The sequence below is a fragment of the Lonchura striata genome, chromosome 4, assembly GCF_046129695.1.
Source record: "Lonchura striata isolate bLonStr1 chromosome 4, bLonStr1.mat, whole genome shotgun sequence".
NCBI lineage: Eukaryota > Metazoa > Chordata > Aves > Passeriformes > Estrildidae > Lonchura > Lonchura striata.
In genome coordinates, this window is record NC_134606.1 from 35,374,454 (window position 1) to 35,397,737 (window position 23,284).

At 35.2% G+C, this 23,284-nt stretch overlaps 1 long non-coding RNA gene across 1 annotated transcript in view; it reads left to right on the forward strand.

Moving 5' to 3' along the window:
• The window catches only part of LOC116183615 (uncharacterized), an 85,940-nt gene that overhangs the window by 39,164 nt on the left and 23,492 nt on the right, over positions 1-23,284 (forward strand). Inside the window, exon 3 of the long non-coding RNA XR_004148277.2 lies at positions 18,572-18,738. This is a non-coding gene — a long non-coding RNA (uncharacterized LOC116183615). The remainder of the gene's footprint in view (positions 1-18,571; positions 18,739-23,284) is intronic.

Genomic DNA, 23,284 nt, shown 5'->3' on the forward strand with positions numbered 1-23,284 from the left:
TTAAATATTCTGAAGATTCTAGATGCCATACAGACTAAGTCAGACTGATGAAAGATTTTATCATTTTCATTCAAGATTCATTTATAAAGAAGAAGGGTTTTCAGCAGTAACAAAATCAAGTGGCTTTTTAATAGTATGTGGCTTAGTGTCAGGTACTAAATTTGGGGATAGGATTCCAAAATAAAAAATAAAAAAATTAAAAATAGTAAAAACATGTTGGCAGTTTTAAAATAAATATTTTGATGTCTTTCATGTTTTGAAATTACTTTTCAGTTTAGAATTTTTTTTAAAAATTATTTTGAGAGGGTCAAAATTCAATAGCTATAATCTCTAAAATCCAGAAAATTTTTAACTTCAGAAAATTACTGTTGAAGTTAAAAAAGAATTCTAAATTCTATAGTCTACACTAACATATTAACATTAGACTTTTATGGATCCCTTGTACTTTACTTTTTTTTCTTGCAAGTTATTTTAATTTCAGCATGAATTAATCCTTATTTTTCTGTTCCAAGCTAAATCTGTCAAACTCAGAAAGAAAAAAGGTATAGCCCTCTGCTTTTCTTTCATGTTGGTAGTCAAAAATTAGAGTTATAATCTCATACTTTGAAATAGGCAGTCTATTGAAAGCGATGCTCGGCAATTTTTTGAGGAAATTGCTCTGAGATCAATAGTAAAAGTGAAATAAAAACTCTGGAATTCAGTTATAAAGTAATACTGAAAACTACATAAAAAATAAGACTATAAGCAGTGTGTGGGAGAGTTTTGTTGGACAGCTGTCTCTGGAATTCAAAGTGGTACTCTGAATTTTAGTTTTGAAAGAATACTTAAATTTTTCTTACATAGTTCACCAAATGCTAATTGATATTCTGACTAATGCAAAAGGAAGAAAATAAAATTTTAATATTTCTTCATCTTCACTGCCTTTCCAGAATCTGGAATTTCAGATGATATTTGGAGAAATAGAACTGTAATAATGAAATGCTTTTGAAAGTTGCAGAGTTAGATCAGTGCCTCAATACCTGCTAAAATCCTACAAGAGTAGCATGACAAACCAAGTTGGTTTAAAATGACAACAAAAAGAAACAGTTGAAGGTGTCTTTTAATTGTTCTGTTGAAATGTTAATTTTACCTCAAGAATAGCAGATCTTTTGGACATCTTGGACAATTTACATACACACTTTTATTATCAACTCATTTAAGCATTTTTGCTCTATAACTGGCTATTTCATTAATAGTATATTTTCAAGTAGTTATTGCAACAGAAAAATGATGAATCATATCCATATCTGTCTTTGTGAGCCTATAAAGCATGCAATTTTAAGGTCTTTAGGATACCTGGGTCCAGTCATGCAAAGTCGTGCAGTCACAAGTCCAACTGATTTGTGTGTTAATGATGGCTGCTATTATATGAAGACATTTCATAACTTTGGCACTGAAAATTTGACTTTTGTTGCATAAACACATTTGAAAATAAAACACTTGTTGAGAGAAATATGGTAAAGATAGTTTAAGCAGAGATTAATAATTTGTTCAATAACTGTACTTCCATTTCTCACCATCTGGAAGTTTTCTGAAATACAACAACATTAAATTTATTAAATAATAAAAATTCATTAATTTCTCCAGCGAACAGTTTTTGCACTGCAGATTAATTTTGTAAATTTACTGGGATTACTGTCTGTGAGTCTGACTTCACTGGTTAATTAAGCAAATCACTTGGTATTTCTGTTTTTGTCTGAAACAGAAATCTGTACAGAGAGGGTAAAGCTGCACATTTTCTGCCGGGTGCTGTAAGGAAGGAGATTAAAACCTTCCAGAACTGTTGCTACATTTGTAGAACCAGGATCATTCATGTTTTTAATGCTGCCATTTTTTTAGACTGAATGGAATGCTTTAAAGGATCTTGCTTTCATGGCCTATTTTCTCTTTTATCCATCCTGAAGTAAGAAAATGGAGAAAAACCTGGAAGAGTACAGATTTACTATTTTTCTTTAAAAGCTAAAGCTGTTACCAGTGACCTATCTCTTAACCCTCAGTCTTGTGCCATTATTAGACATTAATAAACTTTGAATATTCTTGTGAGGATTTTCACTTGTGCCTAAGTGAGGTAGTTATTCAAGATTAATATAGAGACACAGCCTAACTAAAAGTCTCCTAGGAAGTTACCATATTGCTGGAGAAACTGGGTGAAGCATACTGTTAAGCTTCACCCCTTTCCAGTTTTGGCTATGCAGATTAAGTTGTTCGGGGCACAATATTTGTTTAATAAACAAGTTTGACCCATTTTCTTAAATTTCGTAGTGAATGACCTTCCTTTATGTATTGCCAGATTTTCATTGCTTTTTCATCAGTGATGATGTAATTAGTATTTAGTTTTTTGTATAATACAACTGCATTTAAATACTTCTTTTTCAAATGTAATTGCTTTGTTTCTCTCTTCTGTTTATTCTGTTTTCCCCATGTCATTTATACTCCAGTGAGAGAAACAGACATGTGGTTATTAGTGCAAAATTAGTGTTTAAAGCAGAGAAGATTTCACAGAATATTAAGATGTTGAGCAATTGATATTCATGATGGCCAAGACCTTCACATCACAGAGTATTGCTTTTAAACTGCCTTCTAGGATTGCAATCTGAAAAGCAGTATCCCTCTAAATATTGATTTATCTACTGATAAAACAATATATGCATAAATATACTATTTCACTAAGAAGCACCAATAAACTGACATTTTTTACATAAAATAGAGAAGGTAAACAAGCTTTCAGGGTGATTAATCTTACTGTAGCTGATACAAATTATCACAGGGTGAATACAAACTCGATGAAAACAGTGTAAATCACATTTATTGCCCTTGAGTTAAATCTAAACATCCCATTACTCTTTGGGACATTCGTCTTGCTTGTCTTTCTTAAGGTCTCTCTGTAAGTCTAGAATTTTGACTGGATTTTCACAAGCTCCCTGCTCTATTATAGTAAGGGAAATAAAGTTGAATATATCTTGCATATTATTTATGTGAGTAAAATCAATTTAAAACACAAATAATTTCCTAATGCTAAGAAGAAATTCTCAAAGATTTGTTTAATTTTCTTTGCAGATTTCCATTTAAAGGGTGAACTTCTGGAAACTGTAGCTAGCCTGAAATTCTGAGTTCCAAACAATTCAACAATGGCTGGAGAAATAGTTATATGTATTATACCAACTTTGTTTGAGATTTTAATTATCACTATTTATTCAACTGTTGTAGCACAAATAGTTTACATTAAAATATTTAAAATAGTTTTATGCTTAGGTAAAAATATCAGTAATCTATTTCAATAGAGTGCATCAGTAATACTTTCAGAATTAAGAGGTTTAATTGGTCTACCTTCAACTTATTTTAATGGAATGTGTGTACTTTTTTGTTGCTTTCATGATGAACTGGGTATGGAAAGAGCTCTACTTTCTGCCCTGTAGAATTTTGTAAATGTAGATTTTTGTAACATAGTCTGATCCTGCACGTTTTACTCATGAGGTGTTTTTATATCAGTAAACTTGTAGCTAAATGATTTATATGTGTGTTCAATAGGTGATCATGTCATCAATAAATCCCTGAAGGCTCTAGGCAGTCCATTTTGTTATACAGGTGCAGCACACTAATAAGCCACAGCAAACATTCCCACTCAAGATACTAATAGTAGGATTCCATTTGTTTTTGAAAGAAATTGCATTAATGTTAGTTTTAATAACAGTCTTTGTGTGTCTTGACTGGAACACAGTATGATCAGAACTTTATTTATGCCAAATGAATGTCAAATGAAGAGAGAAGACCATCAGATTTTTTTGGGAGTACAAGACATAACTTGTAATTGTGCTTATCCTGACAGGAATGGGCAGTAGCATTTAGTTAGGCATGGCCTGAAGTGTTTGCTTTGCATGCAAACTTGAACTACAGCAAATATTAAGGAAAAAGTTATTGCTGGTTGTAAGCAAGTACTGAGAATACTAAATAAGCTTGTAAATAAACCCTTATTTTTTGTGTACTCTCAGTACACATTTCATCTTATAACATCAAGGATAAGAGGAAAGTATATTTTTAATATATCTGCATGGTAGTTGTTTGAGTTATATGAATAGCTCATATTGTTTAACATTTCAGCTGCAGAATTTACCACCCGTCTCAATTATAATAACAGCAAACGCCTTATGTGTTTGATTAATGTAGAGATATACTGAAAATGCAAACACAATTTCTGAAATGCATTGCTATTTTTGAGATTCATCACCTTATTTGTAATATCCTTCAGAAAAATTTAAAAAATTATGAAAAGCTAAATGTTTTTTCCAAGCTGATAGATGGCACTTTACATTAAAACATTGCATGCCTGATGACAACCATACTTTCTTGGTTTAACCTTCAGGGGACCCTTTATGTTAAGAAAAGGAAACAAAAAAAAAGTTTTGAATTAACTAATCTAAGGTGTGCTAAATCAAATACTATGCAAAAAATTTTGTTATGAGAATTGAGAGGCTTAGGGGACACAGGGAGAACATTGTTGCTTGAATCAGTGACAAAACCCACTCCTTTTAGCAGGGTGTTTTGTTCAGCAGAAGCATTCTCCTGAAAAAGGACATTGAACTAGACTAATAGTAGTGCCAAATATTTGCATACCTTCTGGTCATGTAATTCTTAGTCATGCATCTTTATTGCCCACAGAACTTCTGAATAGACAGGGTCCTTAAGAGCTGTTCATTCTGTAGATCTGAGTATCTCACCTTTTTCCTCAGACCTGAATCACAGAGTTATGAGCTGAAGAGACCAGGAAGAAAGGATGTCCATATATATCTAATTATTTAGAAGAAAGTATAGCAGAATGTAAAGTTCTGATTTATTTCTTCCCTTTGTTTTGGAATTATTTAAATGGAGTTTGCCTTTCTCTAATGTCAAAGCTGTTGTGCTATCCTGCTTGATCCATGGGAGTCTATGTTGTCGTTGCTGAATATATTCTCTTTTGTGCAACAAAAAAGAGACAAACACTTGGTCCCAGTGAATGCTTTTTTCATACCAAACTAAGTTTGTTTTAAACTTGTTGCTTTTGAACTTGCAGCTCTGAGCACTGCAATGTCTGAACAGGCTGGCTGATATAGTGTCAATATAGTATTATTAATGTAATACTCATTAATGCCTGAAAGGAAGCTAACTCCAACAGAGTATGCTGGTTTCAGCTGGGCTAAAGCTAATTTTCTTCCCAGTGATTGGCAGGGGAAGTGTTTTGGATTTGTGCTTAACACAGGGTTGATAATGCAGAGATGTTTCTTATTGCTGGGCAGGGCCAAGGCCTTTTCTGCTTTTCTTCCTGCCATGCTGGGGAGGAGACTGAGGATGCATGGGTGGGGAGGAGACTGAGGATGCATGGGTGGTTAAGAGGAGACACAGCCAGGACAGGTGCCCCAAACTGACCAAAGGGATATTCCAGACCCTGTGACATGATGCTCAATATATAAAGTGGGAGGAAGAAGGAGGAAGGGGGGGAACATTTAGAGTGGTGACTTTTGTCTTCCCAAGTAACGATGGGGCCCTGCTCTCCTGGGAATGGCTGAACACCTGCCTGTCCATGGAAGCAGAGAATTAATTGTTTTGTTTTGCTTGTGTGTGCAGATTTTGATTTTCTTACTGAACTGTGTTTATCTCAGCCCATGAGTTCTTTGGCTTGTACTGTTCCAGCTTTCTCCTCGATCTCTCTGGTGAGGAAGGGGCAGCGCGGGGTTTGGCTGCTGGCTGGGGGGAGCCACAGCACAGGGCTTCCAATTAGCCTGTAAGGAGTGTGGTTCTAAGGTGCTTCCTGCTTATGAGAGCAGAACATTCTTGGGTGTCACTGCAAGGCACTGTTTTATTCCCCAAAACACAACCTATCATGAGTCTTTATTTGACAAGACTCACAAGATGAATCTTGTCATGAATACGTTGTTGTGCCTGCTACTGTTGTCACTGTTTGAAGTGTCAAATGTCATGTTGAAAGGAAGGCCTTGACTAAACGATTTCTTTCTGAATTTTAACTAAAATAATTGCTATTGTCTTAATGTATCAAAAGCAAAAAAATAAAAAAGCTTTATTTCATGGTCCTAATTTCTAGCTCCTTTAAAGTTGACTAATGAAATCTGCCTTTATTGGCTTAAATTTCAGTGTTGTTTACTTCCTGTAGAGTGAAATGCTTTACACTTTTTTGTGTATGTAATACAGATTTTCCTACTTGCCTTTTTGTTAGTCATGCTCCTCAGATTGGCATACTTAACAAAGATTCAGAAGAAAAAAATTTCAGTTAAAAGTAAATGTATATAATATTCCAGAATATATGGTAAAGCGCCAGTATGAAATTATTAATCCCTGTCTGTTTTAATTTGAAATCAGGGGTGGCTTTTTTTCTCATTTTTCTTGAGTAGGCAAATACATCAGTTTCTGACTGAACCCATGTATATTCTTTGTTTAGTGTGCAGGCCCCATGGCCACGTCTCATTACATGTACTTCACTTTTGGATTAAAATGAGTCCTATCCCCTGGTTAGTGCAGTAATATGCATGATAGAGTATGTAGCTGAAATGACCTTTGAATAGTTCCAAAAGGCTCAGGGTCTGCCTGTAGCTTAAGGATATTTTGAAAATTTTAAGGAGATGGTGAAGAGGAAAGATTCTAATTCATCATAAGCTGGACAATCTATTACTTTGATGCTAGATCTGGTTCTTTAAACAACCATTTACCCTGACATGTGAGTAAAAAAAATGAGCTTATCAGAAGCTTAGAGAGCTATTGTTTCTACTTCTAAAAATGTCAGTAGTAGCTCATCATTTTCTTTTCTTTTTAATACAGCAAATTCCTTTTTTCTAAAAGGTCAAATGATGTAATTCTAATTTATTTCTATATTTTTCTTTCCTCCGCTTTCTTAAAATAATTTTTTAAGAAAACAGTGGTGTAAGGGAGGTCCTTTGGGTTTTTTTTTCCCTCTTTATTTCTACTGGAAGTTGAGGTAATACTGCAGCCCATATTAAGCCAGATTTTTATCAGTATTTGATGATGAAACATTTCGACATAAATTACATTTTGATTTAGAAGGTTTTGGGCAGTACTAAACCAAAATTTGGAACCTATTAATATGAGTCAGAAGGTATTAGCTTGTGAGACTATCCAAATGAGGTTATATAGTACTAGTATGCAAATAACTAGGATATGCAAATTAACAAAACACAGAGGAGTAGATTTTGAAACAAAAAGTTGTTTTTGACTTTGGTTTTGAAAGCTAGAGTACTAATAACTTCAGAATTTCATCATTTGGGGTATAGCATGTTGTTAGCCATTGTTATTCCAAGTTCCCACAGTCTGTGTCAGGCTTTTGGTATTCATCACCCACTTGAACCTCTGGGTCTCATGTTGCCAGCAGAAACGAGGATACAAGAGTAAGCAGCTGTAAATCTTCTCTGCAGCCTGAGAATATGATATCCTGAAAGAGAGGGACTACATTGAAATTCAGCAATGTATATGCTATAGCCTTGTTCAGGGGAGCAAGAGACAAGGGGAGGGTGGAAGATTAGAGGAGGAGGCAGTATTTAATACATCTCTCCAATTTCCGTTGACTTTTGGTTCCAGTGAGGTGTATGTTCTCAATAGTTAATCTGTCCATTCCTCAGAGCTCTGCCTCATAATTCCTTACACCTGCCTGCCTGATTTCTCCATTCTGTACAGAAGAGTGAGAAGAGGCAGAAAGGACTTGTACTAATGAATGGATGTGTTACTACTAAAGCATTTGCTTAAAAAAAAGTAAATTATTTCACTCCTGTTCACACAATGTACAAGTGAGCAAATTCAGGCCTGATTGGTTGCTTACCTGTTTTTTCCAGAGCACAATTATGTGATCATTGTTAAGAATCCTAAAACTATTATAAATTAGCGTACATGTACAGAGAACCTTTGGATCTTCTAAATAAGCATTATCTCTAACAAATTTTAGAAATTTCTATGCATAATAAGCTTGAAGGCTTCATTAAGAGTTAATTTTTCAGAATAATTTAGCAGCTCTTTACAGGCGTTTACTGGGGGAAGGTGCAGTGAGAGGGAATTATGTGGGAGGCATCTATCAGGGAAAAGAGACTTCCCATGAGAACAAGATCAACTTAACTGTTACACAAATTTTTTATGTAAATAAAACTGTTAGATTAATTAGTCATCATTAATATAATATTTATACAATCTAAAATAGTATTTTCCTGTTGAACCTAGATATAGTTCAAACGCCATATATCTCCCAATGAATCGGTAATCTGTTTATAGTTTTAAATGTAAAAGGGATTTGGTTGGTTGGTTTTTGTTTAACTTTTGTTAAAAGTCCAACTGAACACATGAAATATACCTATAGAAATGAGGTAGAATATTTGCTTTTGATTCCAATAAGATTAATTTTTATTAAAATTACATTTTTTTTAAAGAGAAGAAAGTCAAATATCAATGATACCTATGAGGACTGCACTGCAAATATCTTATAATTTATGGAGACACTATGGAACTGTTCTTTCTTAGGTGGGCCCATATTGCAGAGTATCTGTGGAAATCTGACCTAGGACATAGCCTTTCTGTTCTCACATATTGGTCCCCTAATTCCCGTTCCTCCTTGTGTCTTTCTCTTCCCTGTTCTACCTTTTATCCCTGCCATGGTATGATGGAAGAGACCTGATTTTCAGTATCATCAACCCTAACAGGCAAGTGAAGTAGAACTCAGTCTGTCAGTCTCATAGATGTTGCCTACATTAGCCAGAATATTTATCTTTAAATTAAATACTTGTCTGAATATTCTCAGCATTTCTGAATGCCTTTACAGAGCTTATCTGTAGAGTACTTTGATTATTCTAAATGTTGAAGACACCTCAAAAACCTACTTTACTAATTCTCATAAATTACAGACTTTTTTTAGGAGTCATCCTTGATTAGGAGTCATCCTTTCTCTCCAGCCCGATAGAAAATCAGGATGTGAACTAAGTGTGGACATAGGTCAGACAGAAAATAAAATATACATAAAGAGAGAGCTCACAAATAAGTTATTATTGCCATCCTGAGATCTCACTCTGACTTCTGGTAGAGCAGAAGTAAGAATGGGAATAGTGAGTCTAGGTTTTAGTGTGGAAAAAAAATCTAGTTATTGAATATAGATTCCTCTTTTTATGTGTAGTCTCTGCTACCACTGAAACGTTATTTTGATCTATTGGTTCCCTAAAAAGAAGTAATACCCATCTTGCCACATATGCAATGGCTTGTTCAACAAAGTGTGGTGAATGTGGTAGATGAGAGGATTTTCTAATCAACTATTCTCAACCAGGAAGAAATGTATTTTCTAGGTCGTTCCTATGTGCCTCATACCCCTCACTGTGTACTGTCAGGGCGGGGATGTAGATTCTTTGTCTGTCAACTACTCTTGGAAAGCCTGGACAGGAATATTTGCAATGCCATTCCAATGGATGCCAAGAAAATGGTGCTAATGGCTGGATTGCTTGAATCTTGGCATACAGCAGTGATAATTAAAAAGAACAAACACATGGTCATCTTGAGGCTAATTCTGGAGATAAAGTCCAGCAGAGCTGAGATAAGTCCAGTGAGCTGAGATAAAGGGAAATAGGTTTTCAGGTTTATCGTCTACTTCTTTTTGCCATTGAAAGGGTGACACAGGTTGTGGCTCTGGTTGTGAATACAGCTTAGAATTTCAATAATTGATAGCATGATTTAGAGATCCTGTGACAGGATGGAAGACTATGTAAAAAAGAACTGAATCTGTATTTTTCTTGGAACACCTAAGATGATTTTTTCTTGTCTCAAGGTATTTTAGTGCTGTCTTTTATTGTGCTGGTCATGATGCATGAGTGAAGGGAGGCAGCACCAGGCAGGAGTGAAAGACTTTAAACCACCCAGATTTAAAGTTCTGTTTTCCTGAGTTTTTTTATCTGGGCCACATCCAGGAAGCTTTTGAATATGCTGTGGGACTAAAAGAAGTTTAGTCAACAAATACACACCTGTGGAGGTATTCTTACAATGCAGAATAAGCAATAGTTTTTCTGTGCTTTGTGAGTAGCACAGAGAATTCATATGGTGAACTAGAGCTTTTGCCTTCTGTACTGTCATAACAGCTGAGTTAATTACTTCTCATTAGTTTCCCAAGTGCCAATTGTATTGTCATTCTGTGTATGTAATATCCTGGTTAATTACAGTAGTATTAAGGTGTTAAGTTACTAGAAAAATGGAAAAAATTAATTCAGTGAATTTTTAAAGCTCTCTAGGCAAGAACAAATTAGAGCAGTAAGTTTTAAATTTAGTAGCACTTCCGTAAAGCCAAATTTTGTGCTCCAGTTTTTAGTATTGTTGCGAACTTAGCTTAAGGACTGGAAGAGCATCTAGGGATGTGCTAGAGGGTTGAAGTGGTATAAGAAACAAGTGATTCAACTTGTTGTAGGTGAAACAACTTTGCATTATATTGCTAATGTGTTTAAACAAAATTTTAAATGGATTTCACTGATTATGATGGAAAATTCCCCACAAGGAGAAAAAATAAGAAATACAAACTATTGGAAAAATTCTGCTTTAGGGGAGATATTTAAGAACTCAGTCTAAACAGCTAACATTCAGGGGATGCATTAATTTAAAATAAAATACAAAAAGGACTATTTAAAAAACAATGTATGAGGAACTTCTTGAATTTTGATGGCAAATTCATCTATCTTTTGATCCTTGGTCATACCAAATCACTATTCTCACATAGCTTGTGAGAATATAATGTATTATAACCAAGTTTAAGAAAACAAAAAAAAACACCTTTGATTTCACTTCAAAGGTTTCAAATAGAAAGTATCAAATATATTGTAGGTATTTGAAATATGGAAAAAATGTCATTTTACAGAAGAGTTTGGAGCCATATATGAATATTGCATGAATTTCAGCTGCTAAATTCTTAGAAAACAGAAACAATGCCTAATATAGTGATTGCCAGTTATACCTGTAAGTAGGTGCTCGTGCTGCACTGCAGCTAATGTGGAAAATGAATTGCCATTCATTTTCCTGAATATCATTTCCCTGCATAGTCAGTCATTTTCCTGCATTGCTTTTCATGCCCTGAATAGCTTCTAGAAGGCTGTAGCAATAAAATAAACTGCTCCTCATCTGCAGATTGCTGTGTATGGCTCTGCAGATCTCTACTACACTGTCTGTACTGGCAGAGCCCTTGTATGAAAGCATTACATTTGCTGAAGGAGTCCTTTCTGCCTGCATAGCATTTCGCCTCTTTAATTGAATAAATTAAACCAAAATTTATAAAACAAAATCTACTTACAGGACTTGTAAGAAGCACATAACTGATGATTGTTATGTATATAAAAATAGAATGTACAGATACTATAGTATTTTTTTTATATAAATTATCTTTCTAGAAAGATATTTGCTGAATTTAGAATACAGGGCCAATCTAGGGTGCTGAAATGTTGTTAAGGCAGGTTTATTTAGTGAGAAGCAAAAAGCAGCATGAGCAATCTCAAGGAAGTAGGTAGACTTAAGAAATCCAAAAGCCTGAGGCAGTGCCTTAAGGTGAATGTCTCTGTGGGCCAGAAACAAATGAAGTCTACTGATACTTTGCTAAAAGCTGTTTTTTTTCCCCACATCGCATTGGAGTCAACTTAAAAACTTTTGTAATTATTCAACAGAAGATTGATATGAGTCCTCTGTCAAGCAAAGGATGGAGTTAATAGATATAAATTTCTATCTTGAACTATCTCCAGTACAGTAGTGCTTGAAAACAGCACTGTAGTGTGAGTAAAATAGATGAAAAAATGCAGAATTCTAGATGGACTTTAGTATGCTAAAAATGCAAATCATGACCCCGGTTCATAAATGAAAAGCACAAATTCCTATGTATGTTTCTTAGTTTTATGTGCATTCCTTACAAGTAATATTTCTTCTTGTTTTATCACTAGATACTACTGGATACTACATACTACTAGAATGGTAGCTCATGTCTTTTCAAAAATAGCCTTTCTTTGATGGGTATTAAATTTGATGCAGCTCAGGATGCATCTCTATTTAGATTAAACTGTAAAAAAATTAATATCCCCTTTCCTCCAAATATAAAGGGCCATATATTTTCAAATGATATCTGCAAGTCAGTGTTATTTACAAGGGATTGAGAACCCAATAAATGTGTAGTTTTCACATAAGCTAGCAGAATTTTTGTCTGTTGTACTGAACTATGCAGGCCACATTTCAAACTTGTTCTCAGAATTCCAATTTAACATTTGCAATAGCTTAAATTCTGGTTTAAACTGTGCTGTTCAGACACATATTTTTAAGTACAAGTACTGCCTCATAACGATGTTTGGTGAGTTTGCCGATTATCACAGTGTATGGGTACTTACCTGGTTTTTATTTTGTTTTAGCCTGGTATTCCTTGGTGCAAAACACACTGAAGAAGTGTATTTGTTGTCTGAGTCATTCCTTTCAAAACAATCCTATTTTTCTGATGCTTGAATTAATATTCTTCTTTGTAGATATTTCTGTTCACATGATTTTTTTTATTTCACTGGTATTGGTGAGTACATGTGAATGTTTGTGCCTGTGGAGGGTTGGTTTCTGATTTCTTGAAACTCTTTTTCCTAGAGAAACCTAAGTATGTGTAAAGAAACAAACCACACCTCCCAGTGTTAGATGAGGAGACCTTGTTGCAGCCTTACAGAATCTGGCCTATAAGGCAGCCAAAGAGGGACTCATCTTAAGGAAATGCTGTGACAGAATGAGGGCATGTCTTGAGACTGAAAGGGAGTAGCTCTAGCTTTAGACGTTGGGAAAAAATTGTTTACTGTAAGGGTGTTGAGACACTGGAACATGCTGCCCACAGAAGTTGTGGATGTCCCGTCCATGGCAGTATTCAAGGCCAGGTTTGATTGAGATTTGAGCAATCTGGTTGAGTGAGAGGTGTCCCTGCCTGTGGCATAGGGTTTGGAACTAGGTGTTCTTTAAGGCCCCTGCCAAACCAAACCACTCTGTAATTCTATGACTGTTTTTCCCTAAAGTTTCCCCTAATGACTTGCATTTGTCTGACTCTTGGAGTAGCAAGGGAAAGTGTGTAAGCTCCCTGTATGTGCTGTTCACGTTGGAAATCTTGCATTTGGGCACCTCCTTATATCGTCCCCTGAAACAGGCCTTGGCAACAAGGAGCTGAGAAATACAGACTATAAAGAAAATGGCTCTGTTCTGCCGCTTTATTCTTGCAACCCACCTTTTAACTCTGTATATGAGCTGCAACAGAACATGAAATTTAGTGCTGTGTTTTATAGTGTAGGAAGCATAAGGACCTGAAATTTTCATTGCCCTTCTGTCTTTTGCATTTCAAAAGAGAATAATCATACACAAAGATTTTGACCTTTGAAAATATCTTCTCATGGTTAGTGTTTTTTGGCTTTCCGATAACTTTGTTAGTACTTCTTAAAAAATTATAACATTTTGCTGTTAAAGACTTACATCTGATTGAATACTTTTTATTAGGTAAAATTGCTATAAACTACAGAGTCCTAAATCAGAGGTATAAATTGAGTTAAATTTTAACCGTGAAGGGATTAGTCACTGGAGAAAGAGCAAAAGGAAATGGAATTTGTCTTTCATTAACAAGGGTATATTACTTTTTCCAAAGATGTGTTTCAGCCAAACAAAAGGTTTTTTGATCAATAATGAGGTAACTGGTGGAAAGTTGCTTCCTTGAATCATCCAAAAAGTGAGGCTAGTTTGAATACTCCTATCAGTGCTATGAATAATGTATGTAAGTATCAGGAAGTTTTTGTGTATGGCTTGCATACATTTCCCCTTTCATAATCATCTTTGATTGTGCTACAGCAAAAGTACTTTTTTATACTGAATAGTATTTTTTCTTACTATTAGAAGTACTAGAATTTATATTTACTTTTCAGTCAAAATTATTTTTCATTGAAAAAAAATTCTGCTCAGTATTTGGGGACAATTTTAAGATAAAAGTATCCAAAACCTCTGTAAGAAGTTTCAGTATTTGGGGACATTTTATAATATAAAAGTATCCAAAACTTCTGTAAGACTTTGGAATTTGTTACTTTTTATGAAATAAGCCCTTTTTCCTTCTTTTCTGGAGTAAAAAGAAATTTTAATTCTATTCCTATTTTATGTAGTGCTGAAATCAGAAAGCTGCCTGTTACCCAAGCTATTTAATTCTTGAAATGCACAGGTTAGTTATTGCTTAAATAAAAATCAATATTGTAATTTTATCATATCTTGCAGTAAAGTATTTTAAATTGCAGCTTTCATTTCTTAAGGGACTTTTCCTACCCATCCATCTCCAAAGAAAAACTTTAAAGTTCAAAGTGAGATGGTGAAGATTGAGCATTTTCATTCTGTGAGATATGTTTTAATCTTAGCCTTTTTTCCTGATGCCTTTCACAGGAAGTCAAAGATATCTAAGTGTTCTCTCTGATTCAAGCTGTGATTTTTTAGGATTCCCAGCTCTCTCTGCTGAAGAGAGAATTGAATGCTCTTACTTCACACTGTGAATAAATCCTTAGTATATATAGGCCACAAGTGATCCACTTAAGTCTGAGAGTTATGATTTTCTGTCTTCCTGCTGCAGAGGTGAAGACCAAGCCCTGATTAGGACTGCCTGGAGATATGTACATAGGCCTCATTTAGATTTCACTAACGAAATCTGCAATGAGTCCGTGACTGAAAATGAGACAGTAGCTGAATAGAAAATCACTGCAAGTTACATTGGTTAAAATATCTCAGAATTTAAGTATTTTCCCTTATCTGTATTTAATCAGAAAATACAGGCCTCCTAATGCTTTCAAATATATATTTGGAAGTTTATACAGGTGACTTATGCCTTATTTTTTATTCTTATCAATCCTAAACTACTCTCAAATTTTGAAATAGAGCATGACATGTCTGAGAGCACAAGTATGATCACACAAAAGGATAAATACTCATACAAATATATGCAAAATATGTACACACACATATATGTGTAACACATTGATAAGGATAAGGAAAAACAAAAGTGCAGGAGATAAGAGGATGTGAGAGTGTAAATTAAGATACAGATAGAGACAAGTTCACAGGTTTGATCTGAATTTAATGAAGGAAGAGAATTGAGGCCAGTGAATGTACTGAAGACACATGCATCTTTTGCATGTGGCCAACATCTTGTTTCTAGTATGCAGGATGAAATAAAGACATTCTTATGGCTGAAAAAGTAAAATTCTGAACCACCAGCTGGAATTTAGTTATTGTATTGTTTCTGCAACCTCATTCTTGATCAGACGTAATTTTGAGAGGCCTTTAAGTAACCTTATTTGATCTTTCAACATGTGGTCCAGATTCAGACAAATTTAGACTGAAAAAGCTCTTACCCTAAGGATGCACATGCATCCTTTATTTCTGTGTGTTGCAAGTTCTTCCTTTTGGGTTCATTTTACACATGATCATTTAATCACCCATTTCTATCCAGTCATATTATAGCAGATGGGAGGAAACGAGTTGAGCTTGAGGGTGTGCAGCTGAGACAATGGGTGAATGTCAGTTATTGAATCTATTCTGTCTAGAGTTTAGGAGTGCTTTTTTAGAAATGTATGTTTTATAGAATTCAAGAATGACTGATCATGGACATGTGTCAAAATTTATGGGTTTTTATGTTTTTCTGATAACTGAGACCCACTAAAACTCTGGTCCTCTTTCCACTCCACTAAAGGATTATGAAATTAGCATCTTCTACAGGCAAATGGAAGAGAGATGCAAAATCACACAGATATTTTACCCTGAGAAGAGTTTTTATTTTAAGAATTGACAGAAATCCATGTTTAAAAGTCAAGCAATTGGCTAAAAATTTACTATCTGCAGAATGAAGATGAAATGTTAGTCAACTCAGACTAAGTCAACTAAGTATCAACAAGTATTAGGGTACTTCTTTCAAATTGTCTGGTCAGAAATAGCCATCTGACTCAAAGTGACATCTCCAAAATGAGTGTTGATGAGCATCTGTCACACTAAAACCATTATATTAAAAATAAACTTTAATAATTAGTCATGTGGGGATTTTTTTTCAATTTTTAACCTGTGTAGAAGAAACTATTTTCAGATAAAGTTTTTACTTACTTTTTCTTTTTCTACTTTTTTTTTTTTTTAATTTAGCTGTTTCCTATGTAATGACCCTTGTTTTGAGAAACACATAATGAAGCATTAAAATAGTAGTACTGGAGGGTCATGAATATTCTTTCAGAAGTTAAGTGATTCTGAATCAAGGCATCTTTCTTTCTGAATATAATGTTATGCGCATTTTAGAATTCATAAATGTAATTAACTAGAATTATTAGACATTTGAAATGTGCGTGTTAAAATCTACATATGAACTAATTATTTTCAGTTTTTTTCTGTGTCACTCTCCTGTGGTCATTAGGCTTGACTCAATCTCCCTACAAGCACACCATGTAGATATGCTGTTATTACTTGCAATTGGAAAGGGCAGTGGTCTTCTCGCAGTTGCAGAATGAAAAATAAATGAAATGCGGCAGTACATACTTCCTTCCCCTAATAGGCAGAGTTAGCCTGTCTCTGTGATAATTCAAAGGATCTTAGGGAATGTGTGAATCTTCACATTTCATAACACTTGCAGCTCATAATAGAGCCAAATAAAAAAAAGTTGAGACAATGTTTTGTTTTCTGCATTCTGGTGTTTATGGAGCAGTACATCTGCTCTTTCTCCATTTGTCTCATCATTTCTTCAAACATCCAGTATTTATTATCAGTGAATAACTTTTGCCAAAGAACCCTCTAAACCTAAGGTTTCCTCCTTCTTGCTGAAACATTTTCCCCCATTTTTATTTATGTATCTTATATGTCATATATATTTTTCTGTCTTCCTATGCTGAAGAAAAGAAAGAAATCTCACTAAATTGATTTTACTGCTGTTTTGTCATTACAAACATGAAGAAGTCAGAGTTAATTTAATAAAAACCTAAGATACTTTACTGATTGAAGCCTGTGGGAATTCTTTGTACAAAGATGAATGTTCTGTACTTTTAAAACTTCTGCTGCAATTTTTTCCAAAATAGGAGAAATAAAAACAGTATCCTACTTCCTAGACATAATGATCATAGATCTGTCATATCTTCATACACATAACTCTTCATTCCAAACTGTGTAGATTGTCTGTCAATTTTAAAGGCAATTTCTTTGTGTGACCAAGCATATGATGCAGCCTCTACAGACTAATATATTCTATAAGCATCATAAAGTGAGGACTTTCTCACTGCTCTAAAACCTTATTTTCCTTAATGTGCTAGAGGCTGTTTTTGCTGCCAGCACTTCTACTTAAAATCATGTGTCATAGACCTTAATTTTGATATCCTCTCTGGACATACTGATGCTAATGCATGGTACTGTGAAGCTGCAGCAATACATACAGTATAAAGCTCATGGGTATGAAAAATTAAGCTACACTAATTTATATTGTTTATAAAACCTTTCTGCTTCATATTCAGTTGCAATTTACTGGGAAGAAAAGATTTACTAATTTTTAATATATTATGTACTTTAATCCATGTAATAATTCTTGTAGTTATTAAAAGTGTGGAGAGAACTGGAAACAAGCAGTAGACATCTAGAGATTTTGTTCTTATTACATGTGTCATCAGGAGAAGGTAGAAGAACGGTCTTCAACCCATAGCTGGTATTTTCATTCAGAAACCCAATGCTGAAACTTTGGTTAAAATGGAAAAAGCTTTATGTTTTATTAAGTTATGATCAACATCATAATAGAAAAAAACAATGGGGTATGAGTAGAAGCCAAAAGGTTCATCCTGAAATCTGTGACCCACAGAAAATCACATTGTGTGGTAGCCTGCCCCCTGAAAGGCACATTAAGGGGGGTTTGGAGACCCAACAGACATATCCAGGGGTCCAGGGTGGTGCTGGTTGTGCTGTGCTGGTGGAATTCCTGATAGTGATTAATGCTGCAGGCAGCTGCCAGTGCCCAGTTGCACTTAGGAGCTTGGCTCCTCATTTTGCCGGTGGTATCTGGCACCACCAGGCGAGTCCTGCCTGTTACAAACCCCTAGGGACTGGTGAGGTGAGGCAAGGTGGTGTAGTGGCTGTTCCCACTGGGCCAAGAAGTAGACCTGATGGTGCTTGGGTGCAATAGGGTGCAGATGGACCTGTGTCCTTCAGGAGCAGGAGAAACAATGAGCTCTGGGACAAGGAACAGGATGAGCTGTATCTAGAAACCATCAAGGCTAGCGAAAGCTTTGGGGGTATGTAAAAGCAAAGATTTTACAGTCCTCCTTTTAGGATTGTATTACACACTAAGGCAAAATAAGCTTTCCCATGAATAATGCTAATTTAGAATTGTTGAAAACTCTTATTATTTGGTGTCAAGTTGGTGACAGAATTTGGTGTCAAGTTCGTGACAGTTCTTTTCTGGTTATATGTAATGCTGCCACTGTCTCTGTCTCCTGTTTTGAGTTAATTTCCTAACTTTTCTCAATTTGCATTCTTTAACTCTGAATAGGCAGAAGATGTAAGAGGCTGAGTACCAACGTCAAGGTCTGATTCACCCTTTTCCCACCTGAGCCCTGGGAGCCATCAGACATCAGAAAGTGTCGATGTGCAAGTGTTGAAAGCATGTGAGCAATGACTTCAAGTGCAAGAAAGGGTCAGTGGGGACATCTCTGACAGGTGAGAAACCAGCTGAACAAAACCAAGCCAACAGCCAGCAGGCTGGAAAAGGAAATGGAGCAACTGAAAAAGCCCTCTAGGAAATGTTATTTACTTTAGTTATATGGCAGAAAGAGAATTACATCAGGCGCGGAGATAGACAAAGGAGCAGCATTGAGAAAGTTCAAGGGAGAAAAGGTGCCATCAGGAGAGCATAAGAGCTGCAGCAACAGCTGGCCTAGCTCCACTGTGAAACCTTTGAAAGGAACACCCCAACCTGAACCCTAACTCAATGTTCTCCTCAAAACTCCCCCCGCCTCAAATGTGCTGCCCTCTACCCCACCCCAATACAGCCCTGGTCCCTGTACATCCATACCTTGGGATGCCTTCCCAAAAAATATCACAACCCCTCACCGACCTCTCTTGACAATCCCTGTGATCCCATCTCTCCTCAAAATATCCTACAGCTCCCCCATACCCACCCCACTGTCCTTGGGAGGTAAAACCCCAAAACCCCCAGTTTTCTCCCAGCTAGACCCAAACCCATTGCCTCCTCCAGATGCTGTCCAGCCAGGTGAGGAATGCAGATGTTTCCAGTGGGGGCACAGCTGAGCACCACAGTCTGTACTGGGTACACCAATACTGCTGGGGGGAGGCCCAGGGTCACTCCAACCCCTCTTTCTCCTCTTCTTCCTTCATTGCCTCTCTACCCACATCACCCCCAAAGTTGGTCTCTGCTGGTGAACCCTTGCTGAAGCACCTGAAGGTGGGCAAACTTACATTTTTTACTAGAAAAGATAGAAACTACCAAATAATTTTCTGGTGTCTGTTCATTGCTGCACAGTGGAGCTTCCCTGGTTAACATCTTTTGCCAATGTCATGTTGGTAGATTGACATTAACTAATGAAGCTTTACATTCATGTAAGTAATTTTCAGCTACTCTCTGAAGGATATAATAACATGGAAGGTGTTTTTTGGGTGTTTTTTGGAGGTTTTTTTTTTGGTTCTTTTTTGGTTGTTTTTTTGGTTTTTTGGGTTTTTTTGGGTTTTGTTTTTTTTTTTTTCTGTAAAATCATAAGCACCCTAATATATACAAGGGACCAGGGTGAAATGACTACAGATCAGAGCAAGTTTGTCCCCATTTCAGGGCAGAGCATCCTGCTACAACCATATACTGCATTTTTGAGGCAAATTATCACCTATAAGCAGGAGTAAACAAAGAATCATGTCAAGAAAACTATGTTGCAGCTAACGTGTAAATAATGCCAGTGTTTTCCGAAGATATACAGTCCTAAATTTTACAGCTTTATTATTCTTCATTTATTACAGTAAGACTTTAGGAAATTTGATACTCTATGTTTTTACAGTGTTACATTTTAGCAGTTATTTGCTTCTGTCACATGTAACTTGCTGGCTATTCACAAGGGCAAAATTGTTTCTAGTTGAAACAATCAACCACACTGAATCTAATGTACCTTGAGAGTCCAATATGAAAGTCAGTGATTTAAAGGCCATTCAACTGTAGGCTGATGGTTTGTGTGGTGGGATTATGGAAACATTGATACAGAAATCACAGAGAGGGACCAGAGGAAATATGTGCATATAGAATAACATTTCAAACCCTACTGGATAGCCATGATTTTTTTCCTCCTACTGTTCAACTACTGTGCATTGTTTTGAGCTCAAACATCATGCTTTAGGACATAAAGGCAGATTCTCTACTTATGCTAGAAGATGTTAGAAGAACTTTTCATGATTGTAGGATTATTGTTTTGTTTTTAAATAGGTGCAAGAAATAATATTATGATCCACCAGAATAATGTTAGGATCCTGCTTCAGAAATAATGGTAGGGGCCAATTATTAAAAGATGCCTTTGCCTCAGCTAGGATTTAAGATTTTCAGTATAAAATTCCACTCTACCTAATTGGAATGCTCTTCATTAGGATTAATTAGTTATGAGTTTTTTTCCTGCAAATTTACTAAAGCTTAACCAGAGTAACCAGCATTTAAAAGTAGCTATAATTTGATTTATTTCAGTCCTGATAGACCAGTTAAGGGTACTTATGTTCCTTTTGTGTGCATCAGTCTCAAGAAAGCTCAATTATTTCTTAACTCTGATGAATGTAGAGATCTTATTTATTGCTTCAGAGCCATTCCTTTCTAAACCCTCTTTCTTTACTTTAAAGGACTAAGTTCAAGAAGTAATTGAAAACAGTATGGACATCTTAGTGTATTCATATTGATCATCAACATTTTCTTAACTTTCCTATTTGAGATATAATTTTTTTCATTTTAATTTAAACTTATATCCTAATGAGACATCTGATTTAATTGAAATAGGAACATAACTGTTAAGAACTAAGCATTGTTCACCTTATAATTAATTCCAGTGGATCTTTGTGCTGTGAGCTATAGTGAAAGTCCTAATGGTGTACTGAAATTAGTCTCCCAAGGGTAAGAAGGCAGGATTATCATATGAAAAACAAAGGTTAGATTAATAAGATAAATCCTCAAACAAAGTTTTGGTGAAAAGGGGAAATCCCCACCAAAGTTGCCTTTTGTGAATATGGCTAGAGTGGAGAAACTTGGAACTCATTGTGATCACATCCTGATTGTGCCTTGAGATGTGTTCTGTATCCAGGCCATTGTATCCTGTTCCTCCTACTTGGCTGCATGAGTGGAAGGGAATGAGGTAGTGGTGTGCTTCAGTAAAATCTCGAATCTAGTTTTATGGGAACAAGAAATGAAGGGTGCACATTTCTCTGAGTTTAGATGCCATTAGGATGATTATCCTAGCAAAAGAAAATTATAATTTCAAAAGGATATCTTGAAGAATAATATATTTTTTTCCAAGGACCCCCAAAGCAATCTAAATGCATGCACGTGTTTAAGTGGGAGCATATGATGGTGTAACATTATATGCAATATCTATTTTCATTCAGTGCTTGGAGTAGCACTGAATGAGAATGGATGGCTTAACTATACCTGGCATAAGTGTCACGATTCACACCAGTGCAAGGCATTTTTTACTTCACAGTATAGTATCTAATGCCAGTATAATGCTTTAACATTTTTATCAAACCTGTTCCAAACAGTGTGAAAATTAATCTGGGCAAAACAAGATTTAATATATGAAAAAAATGGAAGCTAGACTTCATTTTTATAAGAAAGGGGAAAAACATGTCTAATAATTCATACATGTACATAATGCATTAGATAACATAATAACATCTATGAAGAGTGAGTAAATTCTAAAAGACTAATGTACCTTTATTTTCTAACATTTTAGTATCTCTACAGATGAAAGATTTTGTGAAAGCATCAAACACCGCAATTTTTTCTGAGTGCTGTAGCTAACCTTATCCCACTGGATATACAAAGAGATATTTGTTTTGGAGTATAGGACAACTAAGCAGTGTGTCCTGCAGTCCTTGGTGCTGAGGGAAGAAACCAAAAAATTTGAAACCTTATTTAAATATGGCTTCATAAAGCCCTGCAGCCCCAGGGACCCATAGATTATCTTTTAGTCTAAAAGCACTTGAAGTTTTAGGGAACATTTGAGAAAGATTCGGGGGATTGCCAGGGAGGAGATACTGCCAAAAACCAACCTTATTCTCCAGCAGTCAAGTTAATGGGCAGAAACCAGCAATGCTTTATAAGGTAGTTGAAAGATCTGGAGGAGTTGGGCAGCTTAAAATTTCTAGATATAGTCTGAAGAGAAAATCCTGGTGCATGGGTATAGTCAAATATTCAGGTAGATCAATTTGTTCTGGAAGATAGGTATTTCAGTAGTTACTTAATAAGAATTTAATGTCTCTAGTGGTATAACTGCAAACAGATTTTATTAACTTTGAAATACCTTTTTAAAGAACCTGAATTATTCACGAGCTGCTTATGGTCTTTATTCAAAGTGTACAATGAATTTTTTGAAGTTACATATTCCTATTAATATCAATTAATATTTCTGCTGTACAAATTAAAACTAATTAATCTATAACTCCTTTTGTTTACTAAGTTAAGTATGCACGTAACAGTAATATTGAATCCTGAATCAAAGGGTTTGTGGCCCAATGAGTACCTCTGCATATGTATTTCTCTTGCTATAAATACATAAAAATAATGAAAACTGATATGTTAAGAAGTCCTGTTTAAGATTTTTTGATGAAAAAAATAATTTTTCTCAGTTTGTGAAATGGTGAAAAAGAGAGTTCCAACATCATATGACATAGTGAGTTACATTTCAAAATTTATTGGCAAATTCAGTAGTTTTAAATGGGGCAAAAATTCAGAAACAGTTATGAACTACAAGTATTTTTAGGTTTAACTTTAAGACTTCAAAACTATTCTAAAGAACATTATGGACTTCTTTATCTTAAAATAATAGATTTATCTTTATTTTAATATTTATTTAAATCTTTATTGCTTTAATTTCTGCTTAGGTTGCAAGCTAGTACCTGAATAAGCAATATTTATTTATTCTTGAAAAACATGTGGTTAAAGGGATCTTCTCTTTAAGCTATGTTACTGATATTGCAAATTTTTCCACTGCTAGGCAGATAGTGTATC